Raw genomic sequence first — 18659 nt, forward strand, 5'->3', positions numbered from 1 at the left:
CAGCCACAGCCAGTAGATCTACGCCTATCCATTACAGTGAGCCCTTAGATATTGGACAGGTATCGGGTGAGGCAACTGATCAGGGAATTGTGTTTTCTGTGGCTTCAGTGCCTGTTGACTCTGGCTGTGGGCAAAGTGTGGGTGAGGTGCCATGCAGGAGGGTTTTTAGGGGTTCTCAGAGGAGGCCTGCTGTCCTTCCTGCACCTGAGCCAGGTGTCTTTTCCCATGCCACTCAACATACCTTTTAGGGCCATCATGGAGACACAGGCACATTCCTATAGGTGCTCCAGAGAAATATTTAGGGTTGTAGAAGTTGCACAGGCTGATATGTGTGATTTCCTCCACTTTGTTGCTGAATAAATGAATGGGATGAATGATGCATTGGAATAAGGGGTGTCAGTGATGGAATAAGTGGTGTCTGTGATGGAATATCTGCTGGGAGGGGAACTGCATCCATGTGGGAGTAGGTCAGCCACATCATCTGCTGTTAGCCAATGTGGCTGTGCCTAATCATACTCGCATATTGGCAATACTTCCACTGCTCCATCAGTGGGTGAGCTGTCCACTCCCAGAAGTGACAGGCCATGGGGTCATGGTCCTGGGTGTCCTCTGAGGGGAGCTCATACAGCAGACATCAGTCACATTCAGGTAGCAGCAGTGCATCAGACCACAGGCATGGACATACCAGTGCAACGTCTGGCAGAGCCAGTTCTCATAGTCAGGGTCGACAATGTGAACTACCACCTCTGCCATGCATGGCTCACACCTGTCCAACATGCTAAGACATAGAGCTAGCACAGAACTTGGCTGTGTTTGTCCAGACAATCACACACCAGTTTCACCTGGAGGACCCCTATAGACACACACACAACAGTTACATGGTTCAGCTGTGCAGCTTAAAACCCATTTTGTCTCACTGGCCATTTGTTGGTTTATCCAGATGTCTGCCTGCTTTTCTTTCTTACTCACACACACACTCATCTACCTTTTGTGTCAGCCTAGGCTTTTGTGCATGGATGATAACTGTGCCATATCCCTGTTTTCTATTTTTTGGATTCAGGGATCCATAAGCTTTGTGTCCAATGCTCAGGGTGCTTAGCTGACTTAGTGCTTTGTATATCTGTTGGACTTTTGACTTATATTGGTCTTAGAAAGTTAGACAGTTGATAGCATCAACATTTTCTAACTTTATTCTGAATGATCTTGTGAAGGTTGTGAAGATGGAAACTGCAATGTGTATGTTTATTTTCTAACTTCTCTCTTCAATGATTTTCCAGTACAAATGTATGGTGCTAAACTGAAGGCCAGTTATCATCAGTACTTTTGAGAGGCATAACTGTCTCAGTCTTTAAAAAAACATAAAAACTAACCACCCAGGAAGAGGGTAGGCTCTACATAAATAGAAAAGGCTTCCACTCTATTAACTGCCAAGTCATGTGTAATGCTAAGGAAATCATCTTGAACATGTGTACTGGCAACCCTGGCAGTTACCACAACTCACATATCTGGCACACCTCCCAACTGTACTAGATGTTTGCTAGGGGGGATATCCCACAGGGTCATTTACTGGGGGTGCAGACTATGCACTGGAACCATGGCTGATGACACCCATCAGAAATGCACATACACCCATGGAAGAATGCCATAACTAGGCACATGCTTAAACCAGAAATATCATAGAGTGTGTGTTTGGGCTGCTGAGGTCACAGTTCCGATGCCTAGATACATATGGGGGAGTCCTGCAGTACAATCCATGGACATGTACAGAAATATTCACAGTATGTGCCATGCTACACAACACAATCTTGAGGAAACAACTTCAGCTGTATCAGCAAGGGGAAGGGGCACACATCCCAACACCAATGCCAAGGTCACCACAGCCACAAGCAGATGAGGAGTCAGAGGGGGAACCACCAGCTGCTGTGGGTGAATGCAGCCATAGGCATGCTCTGTGTGCCCTTGCACTGGCTAAAAGACAACACATAACACACTCACTCACTCACTCACTCACTCACTCACTCACTCACTCACTCACTCACTCACTCACTCACCACCTAGGGGCCTAAAACCTTCCTAATACTCACTTACATATAGTAACATTGAGGCCAAGCAACTCACACAACCAATACCTCCCCATGTATTAGCTGTGTACAGCTGCATCAGACAGAGTCAGTCCTAAACTAAAACTGTGGCAAATGCTGCATTTATAAGGTAAGTCCTGAACCTGGAGTGCATTATTTAATAATATGAATGTGTGTCATATACTTGTATGTCATTACTTGGTATGGTAAGCAAGTAAAAGCTGGGAGATTTGTACTAAAATTACCTTAACCATGTGACAGCACAGACTTATGTGATTTATATGTATCCATTACTAAGTAGTAGGCCTGATGCATCAAAGATTCACACAGTAAAAACAAAATAAAAACTCCAGCCAAGCTGGAACTTCCAATGAGTGATCTCTCAAACCTCTTGAATCAGAGGCACATGGGATATAAGCAAATGGCCCTTATGAACATCAGTTGTTTCAGCTAATTGGCAATTCTGAATGCCCATGACTTGTTTTGTCATTTTAATGGACAATTTCAGGCCAATAAAGTCAAACCCCACTAGCTGTGGATATGCATATTTCAGCCTTGTTATGACCTCATCAGCACAGCACAAGCAGAGTGTTTGACTAAGCATAAGAAACACAGGGCTGTTATACCCAGCTGATGTCCATTATCATTAGGCTGACTGCAAAATATCCCAAATAACAAACTAAAACAATGAGTGAGAAGGTCACACTGAAAAACCAATCAGTAAAAACAAAATGAAAGCTTCAGCCAAGCTGGAATATCCACAGCTAGTGGGGTATGGCTTTATTGTCCAGAAATTGTCCATTAAAATGATGAAACAAATCACGGGCATTCAGAATTGCCAATTAGCTGAATCACCTGGTATTCATACGGGTCATTTGCTTATATCCTACGTACCTCTGATTCAAGAGGTTTGAGAGGTCACTCATTGGACGTTCCAGCTTGGCTGGAGTTTTCATTTTGTTTTTACTGATTGGTTTTTCAGTGTGACCTTCTCACTCATTGTTAAAGATTCACACAGTCATACCTCTCAAAAGTACTGATGATCATTGCATGCCCTCAGTTTAGTACCATACATTTCTACTGGAAAATCATTAAAGAGAGAAGTTAGAAAGTAATGATACACATTGCAGGTTCTGACTTCACAACCCTCACAAGATCATTCACTATAATGTTGGGAAATTTTGATGCTATCAACTGTCTAACTTTCCAAGATCAATATAAGTCAAAGGTACAAATACCAGTTCTACATCACAAATGTAGATATACTAAACACTAACCTAGCTATGCACCCTGAGCATCAGACACAAAACTTATGTATCCCTGGATCCAAGGTAGAAAACAGGGATATGGCACAGTTATCAACACTTTCACAGGTTGTTGTGTGGGGGCTCAGGAACATAGGCTGATGCAAAAGGTTGGTACGTGAGTCTGAGTAAGAAAGAAAAGCAGGTAGAAATTTGGATAAACCAACAAATGGTTGGTGAGACAAAATGAGTAACTGTTGTGTATGTCTGTCTCTAGGGTTCCTCCAGATTAAATTGGTGTGTGAGCATCTGCATGAACACAGCCAAGCTCTGTGCTGACTGTACAACTTGGCATGTCAGACAGGTGTGAACCATGCATGGTAGAGGTGGCAGTTTATCACTGTCATCCTTGACCATGAGAACTGTCTCTACCAGGAGTTGTACTGGGACATCTATGCCCATGGCCAGATGCACTGCTGCTACCTGAACATGACTGATATCTGCAAGATGAGCTCCCTTCACAGTGATGCCCAAGACCATGACCCCATTGCCTGCAACATTTGGGTGCAGAGAGCATACTCACTGATGGAACAGTGGAAGTACTGTCACTATGGAAGCATGATTGGGCATGGCCACATTGGCTGACAGCAGACGATGTGGCTGAAGTACGCCAATGAGCACAGTTTTCACCTCCCAGCAAAGGTTACATCACAGACAATGCTCATTCAATGACAGACACCCCTCATTCCATCCCAGACACCCCATTGTTCCAATGTGTCATTCACCCAATCCATTGAATCAGCAACACTGTGGTGGCAGTCACTCATGTCAGTCTGTGCCACACATCTACAACCCTGAGCATTTTTGTGGAGCACCTATAGGAACATGCCTGTGCCTCCATAACAGCCTTAAACATATGTTGAGTGACATGGGAAGAGACACCTGCATCAGGTGGAGGAGGGACAGCAGGCCCCATCCAAGTACCCCTATCAACCCTCCTGAGTGGCACGTCAACCACACTTTGGCTACAGTCAGAGTCAACAGGCATTGAAGCCACAGTAGCCACACTTCCCTGATCAATGGCCTCTCCCTCCACCTGTCCAATATCTGAGGGCTCACTGGAATGGGTAGGCATAGGCCTACTGGCTGTGTCCAATGGAATTGCAGGGGATAGCTGTATGTCAACCTCAGTGTCAGATTTAACCTCTGCATCTCCTGACTGTGCCTCAGTTTGGCCACTATCATCATCAGAGTCTGTTGATACACTGACATCAGGTAGCAGAGGGCTCACATTTCCACTGTCATGATCACCTGTGATAAAATGCAACAGACACAGGAAAAATTAATATGTACACTACTATGGTGCAATATATGCTAATAAAGTAACAGTGCTGCCACTATTACAGACTGCTCATCAATGTACACAACAGGATGTATTATTGCTGTTTGCTACCATTTATTGCCTATGACATGACATGACATGTGGAAGCAGCCCTGTCTCACATTATGTCACATATTTACAATACAGCATTGTGTTGCCACACCACCAAGCATTGCAACCCTGGTGTCTCAGTACTTTTTCCACACACATATATCAGCCACACTGCAAAATATAATATCAAGTGTTGTGTGATATGCAATACATATCAGTCTGGTAACATGCAGAACTACAACTACTGACCCATACACCTAAAAAACCTTATCTGCAGGGCTAGAGAAAACGTCAGCATGGACCATATCCATAGGGGTATATGTGACCAACACACTTGATCTGACCCATTTTTTGTTGCCAAGAGTAGATCTTGCTTATTGAATGTTGTGGACTTCTTTGATACTGACCACAAAGGCCTGGATGAGGGATAACAGGATAACTACCTATACTGAATTATCTAAGGCCTTTGACACTATCCCCCATTCATGTCTCCTAGTGAAGATCTCCCATGTGGGAATTAACCATACAGTAGTAGATGGATAACCAACCGGCTCACCAACACTGCGCACACTCTCAGAGTTGGAGACTGCATCTCCACCACTAGCCACTTATCATTAGAATAGCACAAGAATCTGTGCTGGACCCTCAGCTGTTTGCAAACTACTTCCCTGAAGTACAGGCAAAGGTAGATGGCCCGTGGTTTACCAAAACTATAGATGAGTGGTAACTGGAAGCACTCATACAAAGTCCCCTAATGATGATAACATATTACAGAAGGGGCTCACACACACACACACACACACACACACACACACACACACACACACACACACACACACACACACACAAATGCTTGGTGACAAACTCATTAATTGAATCTTAAAACATACAATGCTTCATTGTCCCCTTTACCAATGAAGTACCCCTGCTAATTACGATATACATAGTACTGATCTAAGTTCAAACACAGTGTTGTGAGACTTGGGAACACATGTTGATAGCAATCTACACTTTCATCACTATGTGCCTATAGTGGAAACATACACATTCTGCATTCTGCATATCATAAATATGGACATCACATCCAAGACCAGGGTGGTCATACCTCTGCTGCACTCTATCTTTATCAGACCACTAATGGAGTGCAATTAACCTTTCTGTATGTATCTCACAAGACAGACAAGGTAAAAACCTGTGCAATTGGAGAAGGCACAAGTTTTTGCCTGGGAGAATACAGGGCCTCCAAACATGACATACATGGAAAGACTGACAGACCTGTCACTGTACTCAGTATTATGCAGGCTGCTGAGAGGTGACCTATGCCTGGCCTACAGAGCAGTCTTAGATCCTGCCCTACTGGAAATTCTGGGGATCTGCAAATTAGATAGGACAAGAATAGCTTGCCCCAGGGTTCTCAACCTAACCTGTGACATAAACAGAACATGCTAGGAGACAGATATAGCCTCCAGTAATTTGCACTCCTCTGTAATAGGCTCTCAATGTATGTGAAGCAGTGCTCCTCAATGACATTGTTCAAGCTCAACCTTGATCACTAGGTGGGTGACAGGGTTTGGGAGTTTGCCCTTTTCCCCACTATAGTGCAATCTCACAGTTGGTATATTTAGCTGGGGGGGTATGAGATGCTACAGTTTGTTTTTTGTCCATTTTTGCCTACTGCCTCCTTTCCCTGGTGAAAATATCAGTGTTGTGAGTGGTCGTTTAAATGCAAGTTCGGTGTCATCGTCTTGATCATTTAAAATTCAGGTAAGTGAAATTTTGTTTATTTGAAGTAGACCCATTTGACAACATTAATAGCATGTATATCATTCCTGACAGTGTGGATTGTGCTCCCTTTCTCTCTCTCTCTCTCTGTATCTATCTAAATAAATATATATATATATATATATATATATATATATATATATATATATATATATATATATATCTATATCTATATATATATATCTATATCTATATATATATATATATGGTTCCCATTCAGAAGCCTGAAACATCATAAGCCTGAAAATCAAAATCCTGAAACCAAAAGCCTGAAAATTCAGAATCCTGAAAACTCAAAATCCTGAAAGCCCAAAATCCTGAAAGACCAAAATCCTGAAACTCAAAATCCTGAAAACACAAATAATGCTAATATGTCACTATAAAGACACTAATATCTACCAACTGACCCTGACCCTAACCCTAACCCTAAGGTCCGTCACTATCGCACACTCACCTGACCCGCCCTAAACCTAACTCAACTCAACCGCCCCTAACCCCAATATTTGTCACTATTGCATACATGCCTAACCTACCCTAACTCACTTAAACCGCCTTAACCTAAAAAAAAACCAACCGCACTTACACTACTACCCCCCCCCGCACGATGACCACACACCACAGGGCTAATATAAGCAAACAAGCAATGACATCAGTATGTCTATTTTGTGTTTTCAGGATTTTGAGTTTCAGGATTTTGGTCTTTCAGGATTTTGGGCTTTCAGGATTTTGAGTTTTCAGGATTCTGAATTTTCAGGCTTTTGGTTTCAGGATTTTGATTTTCAGGCTTATGATGTTTCAGGCTTCTGAATGGGAACCATATATATATATATATATATATATATATATATATATATATGCCATGCACACAAGGCAACTAGCCTGTATTGCCCACACTGTCTACATTACATATGTTATGTCAGAGGCATGAGATTACTGGTGGTATTATTCTGATATTGTCCATGATTGCGGTTGGTTCTCGTAATGTTTTCCATGACCCTTTACCTGTGTCCACCTTGCTGGAGACCTCTGCTGAGAGTACACTCATATTCAGGCATATTAGTTTGTGCAGCTTCACAATATGCACCCTACCTTAATTGTATGTCAGATCCCTGATAGATGTCCATACCTGCATTATTCATTTAAGGATGCTTATCTCACATAGACATCCTCCCCATTGTTATGTCACCTTATGCGACAGTCACATAAAATACATTTTCACTGTACAGTCCCCATTGTACCATACAGATAGACGATTGGTGTTGCTGTTATAACAATCTCCCATTAACATGCCTTCCTCTGCTGTACATTGCGTTGTTTCACCTGCCCTCTTTCCCTTTGTTCATTCCTACAATTCATCTGTGTGTCCATATTCAATACGCACACTTCCCCTGAGTGATCATTTTACATGGCAGTCCATGTCCTGTTACAGATCATTAACAAAGCTGCAGTACAGAATGCCAGGAATGGGATATCACAATACTCTGCACTGTAGGTGACTCAATAGTGAGGCACACTGATGTCGCACTCACTAGGTTGAATAAAGAGAAGGTAACAGTCAACTGTCTATCATGTGCCAGAAACCGACACATAACACATGAACTCAGGTCACTCCACAACAAGTACAAGTATGACGCTGTCACTGTCCATGTGGGTGTGAATTACCTGAGATGCACCTCCCTGGATTACATGAAAAGAGACATAGCGGAGCTCATGGATTATATGGCACAGGCAGATATGACCCTAGCCCTGAGCAGCATTCTACCATCACCCAGAATGATACCACAGTACAAGCAGAAAATGATTGACTTCAACAATTGTCTAAGTTTCTGGGGTCATTCTAAGTGGATCCAGTATCTGTCTGCTTGGGATGACATGATTGACAGACCTCGATGCTTTGCCAGAGATCACATGCATCTGTCAATCCTGGGTTTTGGATGATGGCTAAGGCTCTTGCCACCCCTATAGTGCCTTTTCAGGTGATGTTCCAAAGACCAAATTACCACCGTAACAGCTATAAATAAATGTAAGCTTTGGGTCATGCTGCTTAATGCTAGAAGTCTAAATCTCAAGATGCACTTGCTGGAAGCACTCCTCAAAATGGAGAATATTGACATTTGTGCTGTAACAGACACCTGGTTTAAAGCAGCAGAAGCCACCCCTGTGCTACCTGACTATAACTCATTCCACACCTTTTGACCCCAGAACATGGAATGGAGCTCTAACGGTGGTGCTGTTTCCATATACATAAAGGATATGCACACCTCCAGACTAGTAGCCCAGCAAAACACATATGAGATACTTCAAGTACAACTAACAGTGGGTAAGATGGCTATTCAGGGCGTAGACTGCTATAGGTCCCCAACCATGTCACCAGACTCTCACTCCACGTTCCTAGGCATCCTGGAAACTATTAGGGTCCAACCCAACATTCTCATACTAGGTGACTTCAACTACCCCTCCATCAACTGGGAAAACTACTCATGCACCAATCCACTGGCCCACGCTTCCTGGAATTAATCAGTTCCAGTGCCCTGGACCAGCTCATTTGTACCCCCACTAGAGGAAGCAACATCCTTGACCTGATTATTACTAACATGGGCAACCTTTGCTCTACAACAATAGTCAATTCCTCCCTGGTTAGATCCAACCACAAACTAACCACCATGGAAATCCACATCTCACTCACACCCCCGCAAAGGTAACCACCATGAAAAACTTCTGCAAAGCTGACTTTGGACTTCTAGAAACAGAGGTGGCTATCTTCACGGCACCCATGTCAATGGAAAATAGATGCATGACTACCGAATCATACACCGCTGAACTGTACAAACACATACATAAATGCATGGAACTACCCATACAAAACAGAACCACGACACTCTCCTTCAAAAAAAGGAAGCCAATCTAATGGTCCCCTGCCATTAATAAACTCTACAACAGAAAGAAGAAGCTGTTGCAGAAAAAGGTGAAGTCCCAAGACTGGAAAAACTCCCTTATTAGCCTCAACAAAAAGATGAGATCCCTCATCAAAACCTCTAAAGCCACCTATGAAGGCAGACACTATAAACAACTACAAAGCCTTCTATATTTATATCAAGAATCTCCATGGCAATACCCAGGTTTGCTCTGAGTTACTGCCCAATGGTACCTCCCATACTGAGCCAACAGATATTCCCAGCATACTGGCCAACAGATTCAGTGAAAATTTTACTCCTCCCCCCAAAGGACCAATCACAATACCAGATGAATGCCAGACACCAAGGATTACTGCAGCACAGGTTAAGGATGCATTGTCCAAGGCCAAGAATACAGCTTCCATGGGACCTGACAATATCCCTGAATGTGTTCTACATGAACTACAAACTGAACTGGCACCACATCTATCTGCCCTGTTCAATCACAGCCTCACCTCAGGCTTTGTCCATAATGAATGGCGCACTGCTACAGTCATCCCTGTCCAATAAAGGGGGGGAGTGACTACAGGCCCTGGGAATTATTGCCCCATTAGCTTGACGAGTGTGATATGTAAGGCTAAGGTGCGCATCATCATGGACCTAATTAACAAGGATATAGGGTATCTCCAAACTTTAGATCCCACACAATTTGGTTTTGTGAAAGGTAGATCATGCCTGCTCAACCTGGTTGACTTCTTTGCATCCGTAACCAGAGCTGTGGATGAGGGCAAGGCAGTTCATACAGCCTACCTCGATCTGGCCAAGGCCTTTGATACCATTACTCACTCAGGAATTATTAATAAACTCACCAAACTAGGCCTTGACCCCTATATCACTAGGTGGGTTGCAAATTGGCTCACAGATAGAACCCACAGTGTGAAAGTAGTGGACTCCAAGTCAGACAGCTGACAAGTCATGAGTGGAGTCCCATAGGGATCGGTCCTGGGTCCTCTCCTATTTGCCATCTACTTCTCAGAAGTCCAGACCAACACAGAGGGACTCTGGCTGACCAAGTTCACAGATGACTGCAAGCTGGGAGCCATTATAAACTCCCCAAGTGATGTAGACATCATACAGAAAGGCCTCACTGAGACCAATGAATGGTGTCGAAACCATGGTCTTAAGCTGAATGCCAAAAAATGCATTGTCATCCCCGTTGGGAAACATTCAGTTCCCACTAATTACCACATCAATGGGAGCCCACTGAACACTGAAGGCATTATAAGAGATCTGGGGACACAGGATGACAGCAACCTCTCCTTTGACTACCACGTTGTCACTGTGGTCAGAAAGCCCTTCTATGTGTCACATCTCATTACCAAGGGTTTTGCATCCAGGAATAAAGAGGTCATCATCTCTCTCTACTCTTCCCTCATTAGGCCAATCATCAAGTATAATGCCCCATTTGGCATGTACCTCACTAGACACATGCAGCAGCTGGAAAGACCACAAAAGTATCTCATGAAGAGGATCCTAGGCCTTAAACACATGTCCCACATGGACAGATTCAAAAAACTTCAGCTATTCTTTGCTCATATCGTCTACTAAGAGGCGATCTCTACTTGATGTACAAAGCCATGTCTGATCCAGCTCTGTTAGAAATGCTACATCTAAAGAAATCCCAAACCCTCCACACCACACACTCCAGAGACCTCAACCTCATAACCACAATCAGCAGAACATGCTGGAGGGACAGGTTCATAACCCAGAGACTGCCCATGCTCTGGAATAGACTTCCCATACATGTCAAGCAGAGCACCTCACTGGCCCTCTTCAAGAGAAATTTTGATGAGTGGATGGGAAATAGAAAGTTCACCCTGGGGATCACTCCAGTGGTTCTACTTGATTGAGGCACTGGGAACTAACATTGGGTGGCATGATGCCAGGGCACTTCTATGGGCTAGGCTTGTAGAGGCTCCAGGGGATGTTAGCTGAGTACACACCTATGAACCTATGAGCCTGTGTAGGAACACTGTCCTGCACTGTGTTTAGACCATATACTTCACATTCATACCTCTCAACTGTCCAGATATTCACAGGATGTTCAGATATTTTCCTTATCAAATTTATAGCTTTCTGCCATATCATTGGGATGATTGCTGTACTGATATGACTCAATATTACATATATTTGAGTGCATACCTCTCAACTGTCCTGATCTATGCAAAATGCCAATTTTTTGTCTCATATTTGTGAGCTTTCCCTCATAACATTTTGGTTTTCTGGTAAATCATTGGCATGAAATTGTAGAATGAGGTCAGAAACTGATTGCAGATATTTGAGTTTGAAACGTTATGCTCTTTGGAAAGTTCATGCTGTTGTGCAATCTATTATTCTATCAACTTTCTAAGTCTGGAAGAGCAATATTAGAAATCTGTCCTTATTTTGGGCCTTTGTCACCCCATTATTTATGGCTTTATCCAGATTTCTTGCTCAAAGATGTTGAGATGTATGTTTGAGTTTCATTCTACCACATTTATATGTAACACCTATGGCATATATGTCCCTACTTCTGGTTAAATGCCCCTGCATTATGTTGGCCTTTTTGCATATGTGTTGCAATAACAGATTGACAGCTATCTATCAAGCCCTGCTGATCACTGTGGCTGTGAAGAAATCATATATTGTTATCTGTGCTATCATGACTGGCTGAAGTTTTGTAAATAATTGTAAATTACCCTGTGTGATATATGCAGCATAACTAGCTATACTTTTGTAAATAAGTTTATGTCTTTTGATTATCACTCTGATTTATGCAAGATGTTTGAATGTCAAACAGTGTTCTTCTGGCTGACCAAATGTATATGCTCTTTGTAAAGAGAATTCTGAATGCATGTTATGCCAGAATCATCTGACCTAGATGTGATGTCATTGTGTGCCAGAGCTGAGAGAATAGAAGCTACACTGCAGCTTTTTGTTTACTTTTCAAAGTCTGATATGACAGTAGAATTCTTATGGCAGCTTCCTGTTACTTTTGAAAAAGATTTGCTATAAAAAGCAGGTTCTGGGTCAGTTGTTCTGCTTTCATTCAGTTATTTTCCAGAACTGTTCAGCAGTAGTAACCCAGTTGTTTTATCGAGTAGTTGTTCCATTTGCTGAGGACAGACAGCCTGTAGTGTGGGCATAATTCCTCATCTTGCCTTCTGAGTTATTTAGATTAGATAGGGACAGTTAATCCTCAGATAGTCAAGGAACTCCAGCTAGTTAGAGGTTTTCTAAATCAATATGAGATCTATCCTACAGTATTCATTTTATACTTCCTGCGTGTGAAACTCTGTTATTTATTATAATCAGTTATTCAGTATTTACATGTTTGAAATCTTTTATTTATTATTAAATGTTTTACTACCTCTCTTTCTGGCTGGTTATTTAGTTAATATTTTAATAACTTGAGAGTGTTTATGCTTATTGTGATAACAACAGGGCCACTCTGAAAAGACTTATGTTTGGGATACATGCTACCATTTATAATTGAACACCCCTTTTAAGGGTATTGTGGTATTTGGGTCTATATTAGAACATCAAAAGTGTAATGGTTTGAATCACTAAAGGTCAACATTTAATGGCCAAACCATTAAAATTTTGAATGTTCAGAAAAAATACATAAAAAAAATCTAAAGAGTGTAGACAGGGGGGCAAGCCCCCCTGCACCCCCCACCCCCCTGCTACTTAAATATACCAACTCCGAGACAGCACTACATTGAAGTAAATAGAAATATTCCCTTACGGAGATTTCTGTTTTACCCATTCAATGTTCTGCACTTTTGCTATTCTCGTGTCGACAATGTCGGATTCGACATTGTTGGCTTTCGAGAATATAATAGGTAGCCATGGTATTTAACTGGTGGCAGCCATTACCTTGTAATTTGGGCAAAGAAACACTGCAGATAAATCTGTATTAATCTTTCCCAGGAATGTGTGCATGTGTAACTATCAGACATGAGTGTGTCAGATACCTAGAACTGGGACACAGTGTTCTGCAGTTGTTAATGTGGAGACTCATTTGGGGACCTGGAGTGAAGCATATAGTCCAGTCTCAGGTTTTGGAACCTGTTCCTGGTGTACTCTTAGGGGAAATTGTGTATTTCTACTGCTGCTTTTATTAACAGTCCCTTACCATAGACAGTGGTGAGGACTGAGACTACTTAGTTACTACCCCGAGGTAAATAGTGCTCGTCACAGTGGCATTCCATGAAAATTCATGGATTGTAGGTGCTCTGCTTTAAACAGAATTGTACCCGTATTCACTTACATGGTTCCCTGTCCAGCAACACTGTTGTCAGCCTCAAAACATAGCTTAGATGTGTACATGGCATTAATATTCATTGTGCCCTGCTGCTCGCCGCACACTGCTGCACAAACATGTTTTGAACCCCAGGGACAGTCTTATTAGCAATAAAAACATGCTTATGTGTTGATGGAATGAAAAAAACAATCTGAATACCATAAATAATCTTCAGTAATACAGTCTCTAGCTCTACTATATTTATTTTCACATTCCCCCAATCCTGTTTATATATTATTATATAGTTTACTAAAATATTGCAACTAAAAGCAAGGCTATAAAGGTGTCAAGACTAATAAAAAATACTCTGTTTCTCAGTGTGCAACAGTCTTTTAAAGAAATGGCTTCAGGTAGAGAATAGAATGCAGCAATCATTGTATTTTCAAAGAGGTAAAAGAAAATATATGCATATGCTAAGACAAAAGATCAAAGAGGATATATAGAAAGAGAGATACCCAAGGATTTGAAAATACATCCTTTATCTTGTAATTCTCAGTAGATCACCCAAACATAAATAGAATTTTATGTGAAAACTAGAAAACATTTCTAGGAAATACTGAAGCATGTGGGTGACAAATCATTCTTTACTTATAAAAGAAATGTTAACCTTAAAGATATGTTTCATAGAAACAAAAACAAAAAAGTGAATAACAAGAGCTCTAATGTGAGAGTGTCTGGCACTTTTGCCTGTGGGTTTTGTAAGTGATATAGATATAACTCCAATAGTCCATAATCTGCTGTTAAAAGTGGCTATACAGTTTGTGCTAAACACCATTGTTCTTCCAACAGCAGGGGAATTGTTTGTGTTGCCAATTGTGACAGGTGAAGCATATTATGTAGGTAAACACAGATAAAATTGTCACATAGAATATATGAGCATGTGTTAGCCATAAAAAAGAATGATTTAAACATACACTATGTAAACATTCTAAGAACTGCACCAACTAGTAAGACTTTTTTTTTCTTTTACATCAAATGGGTTGTGTAACTTTACAATGGATGTAAATAACCTTCAGGAAATCAAAGATATGTGAGGGCAGTTTATATTAGGGGCTTGCCTGTTTTATAGCCTCAATAACACTATAAATATTAAGTGTATTTTAAAAATAAAAGCAGTAACACTATAAGAGTTTGAAAGTAATTGGTTACTTTTAGAATATGTGACTTCAGTTTATACCTTTTAAACCATTTGGTAATGAGCATTATTATTCTGAAAAGGTCTTTTGATTAAACAGAGACAAATGTTCTAAACTATTTTATCCAATCTGCAGATTCCTTATTTGAAGCATCTTTCATAAAATGTGTCATAGATAACGTAAAAGAAAGTGCTACTACAGCGCCATATTATTTTATTTATGGTGAAAGTCATCAGCATGGTTCATACTACAAAAGATTCATGCACTGTCATCAGCAATTAAAACCTTATATGTAAACATCATTAAAATTAATGTTGGTAACATTTATACTGTTAAATTATACATTTGTATTTGGCATGGTTCCAATCAACTAAAGTATCCTATGATTGAAATTAAAGGTGAAAAAAGGGTAGTGTTGCATAATTACCTGAGCAAGCTCATAGGTAATAATACTGCAGTGCCCCAGATATTTGTGGTACTATAAATTCCAAAACCTGGACATCATCACTACCCAAGCAAAGAGTTTTAGCTCTAACTTCAGAACACCAGCAAGTAAGGTCACTATCAGTATAGAATTTATGTATTTTTGGAAGCAAATTATTGATCTGAATCTCATAGGATGGTTTGTAGGTTCATTCTTAATGAGTATTTTTTTCTGTTGTTAGCCATATTTGTGTCTGTTCAAGATATAATTTTACATGGGCCTAAATCTTTGTGTCAGGATATTAATACCTTTAGCCAAATTTAGGTACTGTATCTCGTCCTGTTTTTTTTTTTTTTTTTTTTTCATTCAAGAGATTTTTGTTAATTTTGTCACAGTTTCTCTTGCTTATACTCTCTCTAATTTCATATTCTCTGTATTACAGCATCTTATTATTTCAACTCTTTTATCTCCTTAGTAGAATTGTTATTTTCAGTGGTGCATTCATAAATGATTTTATTTGTCTGCATACCATATAAGTTTTTGTGCTTGTGCTGAGAATTTTAGTTTATCTGTAGAAATAGTGTATTATATATCCTAATCTGTTTTTATACTGCATGTTGTTTTACCACATCTATCTTTCTAAGAATTTTGATTATTTGTTCCTTTTTCTGTATTTTTCTAACAGAGATACTGCTTGTCTTATTTGCTTTATAGTTTTTACTGTTTGATGTGTCCATTGTGCCATTCTTCTTGTTTCCTCCCCTTCCTGTCTTTCTTTACATTTTGTGGTAACACTTTATCTGTTATTAGGTGAGTTGCACAGTTGTATATTCTATTTATTTCTATTTCATCACATGCATTTCTCTTCATAGTCCCAAAAACTATGTTCATCATTTTTCAGTTTTATACCATTTTGCATCTTATTCACTTTATGTAATCTCTTTAGTTTATCTATCTTAATACATCTCCATCTCTAGTAAATCAAGCAGGTCTTCTCTTAGATCACTCTCTTCCATATTGAAAGCATCCTTTTTACTGTTTGCTGCTCTTTCCCTTAGTGTACACATTTAAATTAACTTAACTATGAGTTTTACACAGAAGGTTCCAGAACACTGACCTGTGGCATATCTTCTTCAGATACATCCTGCTCCTTCTATTTCTCTTTCATCTGGGGACGCATTAGCCCATCATGTTGCGATGCTACCTGTGTTAAAATTTTAGTTCTTTCCTGCTCCTTCTCTTGCTATGAAATTCTGACTTGACTATCATGTGATTCACCTACAGAAGTTGGCAGAAAGTTCCAGAACATAACTCTGTGACATATATCTTCAAATGTATCCTGTCCCATCTCCTGCTCCTCATCTGGGACTCATTGACCCATCCTATTGCAGTATTGCTTATAATGAAGTTTCCAGACTTAATCCTTCACTTCACTTCACAGATTGTCTAGCACTTCAAATTCTATTTATTTAATTAATTTCTACTTCTCTAAACTTTTTTTAATTACTTTGCATTTTTGTGAAGTTATTTTTATTGTGAAATTTACCTTATGTGGACATCTTTACCAGTATTTCTCTACAAGTATTTTTGGGGCTGCATTTTTCATATTGATTAGCTTGTTTTTCATCTGTGGATAAATATTGCACCATATCAGATCTCTTTTTCTTTCCCATATCTATGTTTCTTTTTTATAAATTTTGGAATCCCCTAATTTTTATTCTTGATATTGCTTTACTTCCTCTATCACTTTTTTTTGCAGGTGACCCAATAAATCTTTATCTAGGCAATGTTTTATTTTGATCTGTTGTATTAAGTATTATTATGCAGCTTTTAACAGTTTTTGTTGTACAAGTATTTTTCTTTCCTCTAATTTCTTTCTTACACTTGCTAGATATCCACTGTCCGGATGTAGGTTTGTTGTGTAATAGTAACAATATATAATCTCTTCCTTATTCTCAACAGTTGACAGCATTGTCTTCATGCCTCTTGCTTGGCCTATTAGTTTTTTTCTTTTCTTCTGTACTATGTCTTCCTCATACTGCAGGGGGCTACTTTCACGCTCCACCTAGCAAAGTCCTGTGGTATTCATGAAACCAATGTCTGACCTGTTACCCAAAAACAACTTAAAGCTGAAAAATCCAATCTCATTTTCCTGCATCTCTCCTATCAATGTGTTGAATTTCTACTTTTCAAATCTATCAGTCTATTAATGATATCTTCAGAAATGTCTTCCTTCCATTAATACTGACTTATTCCATGATTAGTATGTGAATGAGATAGAAAATAGTCAATATTTCTCTTCAAATGTTTCCCTCTTATAAACAACCTTTTGTAAGACAGCAACTCTACATACATAGTATTCAACCTAACTTCCAATACTTCCTGTTAAGTACAACATTTATACCTCTGAAATACTATGTTTATTGAGTTGCACAATGACTTTGGCCCTCAGATTTGGCTTTCTGTCTCCTACATTTAATGATTTTAATATATATATATATATATATATATATATATATATATATATATATATATATATATATATATATATATATATATATATTCGGGTCTTCTATATTATGTGATCAAAGAGTCTACTCTTCGAACACATAATAATCGACAAATATACAGTGAATGCTGTAAACCATGAACAGCCATGTCCGCAAATTTTTTCCTCGGGAAAAACTTCAGTTGACCATTATCGGGAATTGCAAAATATGGTAGATACAAAGAATTATTTTATTGTGCCCATGCTCTAACCATAAAATATAACAACCAGTACAATGAAAATGTCTCATACATACATACATTCATGCTGTACAATCTCTTTATCATAACGTCCAGAAACATACCGTGTCAAAATAATTATATCTCTATACTGTGCATTTTTCTGCAGTTTTTAATATCTAGAAAAGAAACTTGACATTTCTAGACATTTAACCTATGTGGTCAACACTAAAGTTTGTAGTCTTCCAGCATTCTTACTTTTCATTTTGGATATATGTTGACATTCAGTATCCATTGAGCCAGCTCTCTGAGGATAAGATTATGACATGGGTAGATCAAGTCTGAGCAATGTCTAAGGCATCTTACAAAGCTAACAGTTGGGAATAGGCAAAATAGGCTGTTGAGTACGATGATCCACCGTGTGTATATTACGTTATCAAACTTTTAAAAGTTCAAATGTCATATGGTCAACACCATACGATCGAACTTTTAAATGTTTGAATGTTTCAACGGTGATCTCTGTACAGTGCAGAATGGGAAGATTTCCCTTTCTTGCACTGTAGTGCAATCTCTGAGTTGGTATATTTAAAGACC

The sequence above is a fragment of the Protopterus annectens genome, chromosome 6.part0 (assembly GCF_019279795.1).
Source record: "Protopterus annectens isolate FY-2018-M chromosome 6.part0, PAN1.0, whole genome shotgun sequence".
Classification (NCBI taxonomy): Eukaryota; Metazoa; Chordata; order Ceratodontiformes; family Protopteridae; genus Protopterus; species Protopterus annectens.